Raw genomic sequence first — 10,234 nt, 5'->3', positions numbered from 1 at the left:
CTGGACAATAGTAGCAGGAGCCCATTCGGGACAGCAGAGTCTCTGGACATACTCTCCCCAGGACAACCCTTGGGGAATATACTCAACTATAGCGGATCATGCATGACCATTCTATCTCCTTGAATTTTTTTCGGCCAGGTTCTCAGGCTTCACCGTGAGTTGGAACCTTGAAAGCTTTGAGAAGTTGCCTGGGTGTTTCTTAGCATGGGCCTACAAGACTTGGATGTTCTCACGAGAATAGAGGACCTGGATGTAGGTACAGTTACCACTCTGGCATTGCATCCTGGGTTCACAGGAACAGTATGACTTATACTGACTGACGCTTCCTTTGAACACTGCAAAGTGCGTCATTGTGTGCTTCTGCTAAGGCCTGTGAAGACTCAGTGCACTTCTTGGAGGTAGGAAATTTTCTTAATTACTTGAAATTCTTCCATGTGGTAGATTGATCTTTTCTCAAATATTTGATAATGTATTCAGACACTTAGACCTTATGGATGCACACATATTTGGGTGATGTAAGATGCCCATCTATATGCTATGAATATGTTTTATTGCCATTGGTTAATAAATAAGCTGCTTTGGCCTATGGCAGGGCAGAATATACCTAGGTGGGAAAGCCAAGCTGAATACAGGGAGAAAGAAGGCGGAGTTGAGGGAGCCACCAGCAGCTGCAGGAGAAGCAAGATGTGAGGTAACAAGCCATGGTAAATACAGAATAATAGAAATGGGTTAATTCAAGTTGTAAGAGCTAGTTAATAATAATCCTGGGTTAATAGGCCAAACCGTTTATAATTAATACAAGCCTCTGTGTGTTTATTCTGGGACTGGCAGGTGGGAGAGAAACATTCAGTTACATTTGGGTTACAACACTATACGTGTCTGCATGTTTGTGCCCACGTGCATTCATGTGTTGTGTGAAGTTGTATGTCCATATGTTTGGAGGCCAGGAATCAACCTTCTATGTTGTACGTCAAGAATATTATCCATCTAGTTTTTCCGAGACTGGTTCCCATCATTGGCCTTATTTTGCCTAGGTTGAATGGCCAATGATCACGAGGTATCCACCCGTGCCCACCTCCACAGCACTGAGACTAAAGTGCATGTTACCATGTCTGGCGTTTTAACCTGGGTTCGGAAGACCAAGCTCAAGTGCCCATACTGTGGAGTAAGTGCTCCACTGAGCCATCCACCAAGCTCTTGGGAACTTTTGTTGTTGGAATTGTTACGCTGTTGGGCACTGGTAGCTCTTCTACATTGAGGAATCGTTTTCTCAGTTTTTAACACTTTTTGTTTTGGATACACACACACACATTCTCTTATGTATGATGATTTACTGTATATGATGGATTACGCTTGGGTTTTCTAGCGTCCTTTCTTGCCTTCTAAACTTGGACGTTGCCTCCAGCATTGTCTGTATCTGCCTGGTCTGGATCCCCCCCCCCAACACACAGGTCCCACCTTACGAAGGGGCTGATGCATGGTTGGTATTCCCACATCTTAATATGAACTATATAAAGCAATTCACATTTAATTTCTATCATTTAATGTTTGTGCTTAAAATTCCACTTGTCAGGATGGTCTACTTGACTTTCTCATCTTTTTCCTTCTGTGCGTATTTTGTAGATCCTGGGGTTCTTCTTATTTTTTTAAAGGTGAATCTCACATGTATAGTGTAGTGTGCAGTTGTTTCTTACTTTGTGAGACAAGTTGAAAATATTGATTTGACTGATATGACTGATCTCAGCTCGGTCATATTATTGTTTTTGTACGTCCCACTATAAAGTACCATTGCAAGCATGATACGTACTTTGCTTTCTTTGTTCTTGGTGGTTTACGTGGTATTTAGAGGCTGTGTATAGCGATTCACATTTATATGGTTGCTAGTTCCTGGTTGCCACAACTATTTCCTTTTAATATCTTCCTATCCATATTCTAAAAAAATAAGCAAAACAGCTTTGCCATGTTCAAACAGCTACTACAATTTTTAAGCTTGTGTGGGAAATTAATTAATAAGGAAATTTAAGTGTATCTGACATTTCAAAGATCCAGTGACAACGACAAGCCAAATTCATACCTCGATAGTTGGTTCTCTCAGTATGAATATGCAAATCTAATAAAATTAAAAGCAAACTTCCAAGAGAATTTATTTGGTTTGCAATGGGATGAATGGTTTTAAAATTTGTATGAGATGTAAGCCTTGGGGAAAAACAAGGAAATTCTTTTAAAATCTATTTAGCAGATGTCAGCAAACACTCTAAAGCTGCTGGAGTCAGCTCAATGTGGGGTCGGCACAAAGATAGATAAATAGATGTGTTTAACCAAATAGTAAATCCAATGGCATTAATGACATAGAAGCCAGAAACACGCTTGAGTACCCCATGGGGTGGAATATTAAACACAAATGGTAGTGAACTCTTTGGGAAGGGGTTGGCTTCTCTAACAGTGTTGGCCCTCTGCCTTTCCATCCAAGCAGGGACCCTAAGGCGTACAAAGGGAGCAGCTCCCAGCCTGGCTCCAAAAGTCTCTTTGCATGGGCAGACAAGGAATGATGATGTCCATGGAGAAGTTCTACTATATAGTGTGAAATTCTGTCTTTGGCATACAAAGCATAAATTTGGTCTTGGAAAACTGCTGTGTGGTAGTTTGAATGTAATTGATTGACCCCCCCGTAATATCATAGAGAGTGGTATTATTAAGATGTGTGGCTTTGTTAAAGTGGGTGTGGCCTTGTTGGAGGAAGTGTGTCACTGTGGTGGTGGGCTTTGATGGTTCATATGTTCAGGACACCGCTCAGTGTCTTTGCTAACTGCCTGTGACTGGTATATCAAGATGTAGCCAGCAGCATGTCTGCCTGCAGGCCTCCTTGCTCCCCACCATGTTGATAATGGACTGAATCTCTGAAACTGTAAATAAGACACTCCAATGAAATGTTCTTCCTTTATAAGAGTTGCCATGGTCATGATGTCTCTTTATAGCCATAGAAACCCTAAGACACGGAGGATGTTTTTCTTGTCCCATTAAACGGAAGAGCGATAACCATGGGTATGTTTTAGGGAAAAAAATTGAACAAATGTGAAGTATCTGTTGGAGAAAATTAAGTGTTGAAGGCAGGGAGGCTGAGGCAGAGAGGGAAAGCTCAGGAGTCTTCAGACAGGAGAAGGGTCCCAGTCACTCGGCTTAATTCTCTCTTGACCCAGAACCTTTCTTCTCCCTCTCTGGGCCTCGTTTTTATCCTGCTCGCTGCCCTGGGTCTTCCCCCTCTGGTGGCTCCCAGGGGATGCACAGCAGGTGTCAGTCGGGTGAAGTTTGGGGTTCAGACCCCACGAGCGGCTCTCCAGAGGACAGGATGCTCATCGTGAAGACACCGTCAGCAGAAAGAGGCAGCAGCTGAAGGACTGCCTGTATCAGCTGCCAGTGGTCTGAAGGCCAGCTGAGACACACAACACTGACTCATGGAAAGGCTGCCCTGAAAATCTCTGAAGGAAAAGACTGGCTTAGGTTTGAAGTCCTTTCAAACTGTGAAACACAGATATATGGGCGGGCGGGAGTTCAGAGCAGAGAAATCTGAAAACCAGGGTTGACACACCTCCTTGAATTCCAACGCACCTTCTGCTTCCTCTTAGGCCAGTTCTGTGGAGTTGGGGGCCACAGCTCTGAGGCCTTCTGTTGCTGATATCTCTACTGATGGTTGTGATAACACATGACATTCTTAGAGTTATTTACTCAAGTGGTTTTTTTTTTGGGGGGGAGGCTGCTGAGACAGGGTCTCTCTATGTAGCAATGACAACCCTGGGACTCACTCTGTAGACCATGCTGGCCTTGAATTCACAGAGATCCACTAGCCTCTATCTCCCAGGTTCTGGGATTAAAGCCAGCCATACCTCGATGGCTAATCAAGTATTTTAAAAGTAGGGTTTGTTCTCCTTTTATGCCCAAATCATTGGTTTCAGATCACTCCTTATTTTGTTTATGAGGCTCTCGAGCTTTCCATAGGATTAAGCAATGTTCTCAGACTCACGTAGCTTGGAAGTAAAAAAAAAAAATCTGTAATTTTATTTTTTACAGATTTATTTTCATTTTGTGTGTTCTACCTGCATATGGTGGTTTGAAAGAAAATAACCTCTAGAGGGAGGAGTGCCATTAGGAGATGTGACTTTGTTGGCCTAGGTATGGCCTGTTGAAGAGAGTGTGTCACTGTTGGGGTGTGCTTTCAGGTCTCCTAAGCTTTAAGCGCTCTCGGTTTTACAGTCCACTTCCTGTTCCTGCACCATGTCTGCTGACACACCACCCTATTCCCTGCCATGATGATAATGGATGAACCTGTGCAAATGTAAGCCACTTGCGGTAGTTTGAGTGCAATTGTCCCCATAATTTCATAAGGAATGGCACTATTCAGTGTGGCTTTGTTGGAGTGGGTGTGGCCTTGTTGGAGGAAGTGTGTCTCTGTGGGGGCGGGCTTTGGGGTTTTCTATGTTCAGGATATTGCCAACTGTCTCTATCGACTTCCTGTTGCAAGCAAGATGTAGAATTCTCAGCTATTACTCCAGCACCGTGTCTGCGTGCTCCCGGCCATGTGGATCATGGAATGAACCTCTGAAACCATAAGTGAGCCACCCCAATTAAATGTATTCTTTATGAGTTGTCACGGTCATGGTGTCTCTTCACAGCAATGAAAATCCTAAGTAAGACACCTGCATGTATGTATATTAACTTACCTGGCACCCACAGAATTGTAGTTCTAGACAGATGTGAGCCGCCATGTCAATGCTGGGAAACAAGCCTGGGTCCTCCGCAAGAGCAATCAGTGCTCTTACCTGCCGAGCAATCTCTCCAGCCCCCCAAGTTTGTAATTTTACTGAGGAGTTTGGTACTTCAAAGATGATCTACTCCTTACATCATAGATCACCGCCAAATAGCCCCAACGACTAGTTTAAGCAAAGAAGTGGTATTTGGGAAAACTGCTTTTTATCTCTAATATACATTACCTTTATTCTATAGGCTTAATTTAGCTGAAAGATTTAACCAAGGACTTTGATGTGAGCCTGACTCTGAAGACAGGCAAGTGTAGTTCTTCTCTGGCATTTTTCCTTATGCCTGGAGTGACCAGGCTTTGAATACAATAGTCACCAGATAGCCATCTAGCAGAAGCTGTTGGAGTATCTGAGCCTGAGGGACATATATAAAATGTCCCAGACATTAAGACTGAGATAAGAACCAAGTGAGAGTCTCTATCACACACGCCCTCAGGTCTAACGGTTTAGACTTTAACATTCATGAATCACATTTTAACTGAAATCTGAGAGGAGGACAATATTGGGACAAGGAAAATCTGACAGTGGGGCTGGCGTGTCAAGGTAAACACAGGGAGAGCTGTAAGCTCTTGGTTACATTCTCAGAGTTTGGCAAATAGATGCTATTTCTCTACAAGGTCCCATAAAACCTGAATTTTGACTGTAGTCACCAAGTCAGGTACCAAGAGGCGTGGGGTGTTTACATGGAACAACAGGAGCTCCCAGGAAAGTTAAACCAATCAGAACACGAAAACAGACAAATGTTAGGACGGGAGGAACGAAAAGAGGTGAACTTTTTATGTTTCTGTTTGTCTTTCTCCTCCTCCTTTCCCCTTTCTCCATTCTCCTCTTTGAGTGTTTTTCTGGGTAGCCCAGAGTTACCTGGACTTGAAGATCATCCTTTTTCCACCTTCCCATTGCTGCTGGCATCACAGGAATTTACGAGCATGCCTGGTTAAAACAAATCATTTTGATAAAACTGCTTTGGATATTAGTGTTTAATGTTGCCATTGTAATTCCTGCAGTGGCAGTGTTAAAAATAACCGTCACTCACTTGGTTCTGTGTGAACCCCGAAGTCACTGTGGACTCCTAAGCAGTAGTAGCACGGGAGGGCATGAGGACCAAGTTCATCCTTCTACATGCAGGTGCCCAGCTTTCGCTGCTGAAGGAACAGGCTGAGGCCTCAGCACGTTCACTACTCCACATCTATCTTCCCCGAGCCCAGTGACAGTCTCTGTGATTGGTTGCCCAGGGAAATTCTGCTGTTGTCTCCTTATAGATTTTGGCATGGTTCCGCCAGGCAGTAACGTACGATCCCCTGTCACGGTTCTTCCTCGGCCCTTCCTCTTATCCTCGGGGGAGATAATTCTTTAAAAGCCAAGGTTTCTTTCTGCCAATTTTCAAGGGCTCTGGAGTTCTGGGACATTGTGCTTCTGGAATTCGTTAGGCTGAAGACCAAACTCAGAGTCTTTGCTGAGGGCATCTCTTTGTGCAGTAGTTGTAACTGCATGGGGAATGCATTTAACCTTCTCACTGCTGAGTCCAGGAGGGCTCAGCTGAGCAGCACTTTCCCCCCTCAGAACGATGAGGGCGAATCTTCCCAGGTCCCTGGGGTCAACGAAGGCAAACAGTGGGGAGTGACTGAGATATTCTGAAATTCAACATAGAAGAAAACATCATAGTTAAAAAAAGTCCTGTCATTAGGAAAAGGGAATTGAAAATCACTGAGGTGAGTTCTATGCAGACAGAAAGACCAGGAGATAAATGCTGTGCCCGCGCCATCAGTACGGTATTGACAGAGAAGCTAGTGACACAGCCCTTGGGTGAAAAACCGTAAGCCAGGCTGACACTAGGATGTGTACCGTTTACTTTGCTACAGTGGGCCTGCTGGGAAAAGGCATCAGCTTTCATTAAGGATCTATTTTTATGTGTGTATGTGTCTATACGTGTGTTGGAATATGCAAGCCACGGTGCATGTGTGGAGGTCACAGAAGACCATGTGGGAGTCAATTCTCTATTTCTAGCATGTAGGTCTCAGGGATTTTACTCAGGGGGTCCCAGGAACTGAACTCCTGGAGTTCAATAACCTCCATTCTTTAAGCCAAGTTGAGGGTACAATGGTTTGCTTCTGAAAGCATCTGGTCCTCACCCTGTCAAGAAAAAGAAGAGATAATTTTACCCATGTAAACATGTAAACTTTGGGAATTACAGCTGATATTCAACAAACACATGAGAAAGAGAGAGAGAGAGAGATTTTAAAAGCTGCAGGTTTTTTTTTCAGCTTTTGAAATCTGTTTTGGTATTTAGTTTTTAAAGTAAACATCTTAATTAAACAATTTTTTTTGGAAATTTTGCAAAAATGAAACGGAAGCAGAATGTCCACTTCATCACTTCAAAAATTTCAATGGGGAAAGTGTCTAAACTCATAGGAGACATTTGTGGTGCCAGCTGTCTAACTCAGGCTGTAACATGTGGAATAGGAACGACACGGAGAAGCACGGAGCCTGTCTGAGCGTAAGCCGCCCTGGGAAAGGAGCATACATGCCGTGTGTGAGGGTGTCTCTCAGCTTTGAGACCTGGTCGGAACGCTGCTTCCCATAACACGATGCCTAGCCACTCCTACTTTGAAACACTTGTAATTTCCCCCGTTTGTTTTATATGTTGGATTTATTCCTATATAAAGAAGCTTTTACTGTATGATTGCTCTGGACACTGGGGATTTTGAGAAAAGCGTGGCTTTGTGTCTTTTCCAATGTGTGGGCTCATGCATGTGTGCTTTTGGGGAAAGCGGGGATGGGGTGCGGTGGGTTCTGTGTCTGTCTTTCTAGCTCCCAATTCTCCATATAGCTTCTGCCGGTGTTTCAGATTTCTGATTCTTCACTGGTGAATCCCGAGTCTTCCCCATCTAACTATCATTTCTCACCCAGTTTTTGTCTTCACTGTTCCTTTCTTTTTTCCAGACAGACCAGGTTGCCACCTAAGTCTTGTTCTGCACACAAGGACGGATCCTATTGGTCCAGTTTTGCACAGTTCATCAGCATGTTAGATTTCTAACACAGCCACCCCATTCTTCCTAGGATCTTCTTTTGTCAGACAAGGCCACGGTACTAGCTATAGACACTTCTGAGATTTGAAGAAAGATGAGACCCAGGACATCCCAGCTTTTAGTTTTTCAATATCTATCTTGGTATCAATCCTCCAAGGAGGGAACTTACTGATTGAGAAACCAAACCAAACCAAACGCACAGGATGGAAGAGCTGGGTCCCACCCACAGCGGGTCTGTGATGATATTGTCTCTAAAGGATTCTTTGACCTCTGCCTCCTCTATGGAGAGTGGAGCATCAAAAATAGCCCCCAGGACAGCTGGCTGGAGCTCTCAGAATCCACAGCTGTTCCAAGTCAAATGTGTGGTCCATGTCATCTGTGTTCTGCTTGTCAATCACTAACACAGCGTGGGGCTTCTTGGGCAGCTCTAAAATGTGCTCCAGGGTGGGTTCCATCGGGAGCCTGGGAACAGCTTGGAAGCTTCCATTGGTGGTGAAACAACAGGAAGAGCAGAAACGTATCTGAGCAGGCAGTGGCCGGGGAGACCCCAAGGATGCCCAGCTTCCTTGCACAGGCTGGCAGAAACTGGCACAACAATTGGAAAAACTGAGCAGGAACCTTAACTGAATTCAGAAGCTGCATTTGGTCAGCACTAAAACACACAGCAAGCAGGATCTCACGGGATCTTTATTGTCAGCAGTCTCAGGATACACTGATTCCAACATTTTCCCCCCTCTGTGGACTAAAGCTCCCAGGGCGAAGGTGCTTACCCTAAATTACCCACCAGCTCATGCAAAATAAAATGCAAAATTCATAAATGCCATTTAAAACTCAAATTAGGATAAAAGAAAAATTGATTAAAAACAAAACAGTAATACAGCCAAAGAGGGGGCATTTCCATAGGGTGGCAGCAAAACACCCATTGCTGTGCCCTGCCAATATAGGACAGAGGGTTACCTTCTGCCAGAAGGGCAAGACACTGGCGTGAAAAGCAGGTGACTGCAGAGTCACAGGCTATGGCCATTCCTTTTTATCCTCTCAGTGGGGGTGGCCCTGCCCTCTTGTGTCCCACATCATGAGGAAGCTGGAGCTATAAAATCACATACCTGGAAAGGGTGTCGACCGTCATGCTCTGTGGCGTGTTCACACGCTTGCTCTGCGTTAATTTTTGCTCCTACTGTTTCACCGAAATGTCAATGTATTCCGCCAGGATGGAGGAAGTGCATAAAGTCATGAGGAGGACATCCAAGACTCGTGTGTGTATGTGCGTGTGTGTGTGTGTGTGTGGTCTGTAACTTGGGGGGATTCCATGTCAATGGTGACCCCCGAATGTGTCTGGCCATGAAGAGCAAAGCTCCTTCTTTGTCCACAGCATACTGCTGACTTAAGCCTCCGTGGAGGAAATCTGCCTGCGAATATCAACGCTGTGGACAAATTGTCTGTGGGGGAGTCTCTCTTACTGTGAACACCATCACTATTAACTGAAGACTCCACAGAGGAAGTCTACCCTGCTGACACCCCACCATTTGAGAGCCAGCGTGACACAGTGGGAGATAATGACCATAACCAGCTGACATCTTTATACCCACCTCTCCCCGGTGTTAAACAGGAGGTGTGGTGTGTGCTCTGACTGTTGTTAATGGTATCATGATCATAAGACAGGATATCAGCACTTGGGAAGGAGAGCAGAGGTGTAGTGACCTTGAGGGGCCCTGTGAGGGTCAGAACTTTTCACCTGGGATCTCAGGACAGACAGATTCCTCATGCCCAGGCCACACTGCAGACCATCTCAGTCAGAAATCTTGGTTGTGGGGCGCAGGAATTAACTCAGGAACACTTTACAAAGTAATCGTGCATTCTGCTAGAAGCTGCAGGGTAATCAGGAACCCCTGTGTATATAGGTAACAGCTCCCCCCTCTGTTCATAAGCATTTGCCAAGCACAGAGGGTCTGCCAACCCTCACGCTGGGGCTGAATATTAGGTCTCACAGGAAGTCTGTATATCCAGAAATGAGCTCCCGCTGGACTATAGAGGGATGTCTGGTAACTAAATAAAAGCCAGCATTCCTCAGGAGCTTGTGGAACAGGCTTCCCATCCCCACCCCTAAAAGGGGTCATTTCTCTTACCTCTGCAGAGAGATGCGTGACTCCCCCATTGACATTACCTGTGGTGTCTATCAGCATATCAAAGCTCATGCTCTCCCAATATCAGAAGTACCTGCTATACATTGCAAAGTCCGCCCAGCGTCCTAGATCTTCTCACCCCCTCTTCTACCCTGAACCCCTTCCAGCTCTTCCAGCGCACAGGCTGCCCTCCCTCCACAACCAGGCAGGCTATTCTTGCTTCTCTCTCTCTCTCTCTCTCTCTCTCTCTCTCTCTCTCTCTCTCTCTCTCTCT

General features: G+C 45.0%; 1 protein-coding gene across 1 annotated transcript in view; it reads left to right on the top strand.

Annotated features, from left to right (window-relative positions):
• The first annotated feature begins 378 nt into the window (after window positions 1-378).
• Window positions 379-10,234, top strand: part of Myo16 (myosin XVI) — a 474,821-nt gene continuing 464,965 nt past the window's right edge. Inside the window, exon 1 of the mRNA XM_026788802.1 lies at window positions 379-398. The gene's annotated coding sequence lies outside the window, so the exon portion shown is untranslated. The remainder of the gene's footprint in view (window positions 399-10,234) is intronic.

The sequence above is a fragment of the Microtus ochrogaster genome, unplaced genomic scaffold (assembly GCF_000317375.1).
Source record: "Microtus ochrogaster isolate Prairie Vole_2 unplaced genomic scaffold, MicOch1.0 UNK7, whole genome shotgun sequence".
Classification (NCBI taxonomy): Eukaryota; Metazoa; Chordata; class Mammalia; order Rodentia; family Cricetidae; genus Microtus; species Microtus ochrogaster.
Note: the sequence above shows the minus strand (reverse complement) of the source record. Positions and strands in the feature narration are given on the sequence as shown.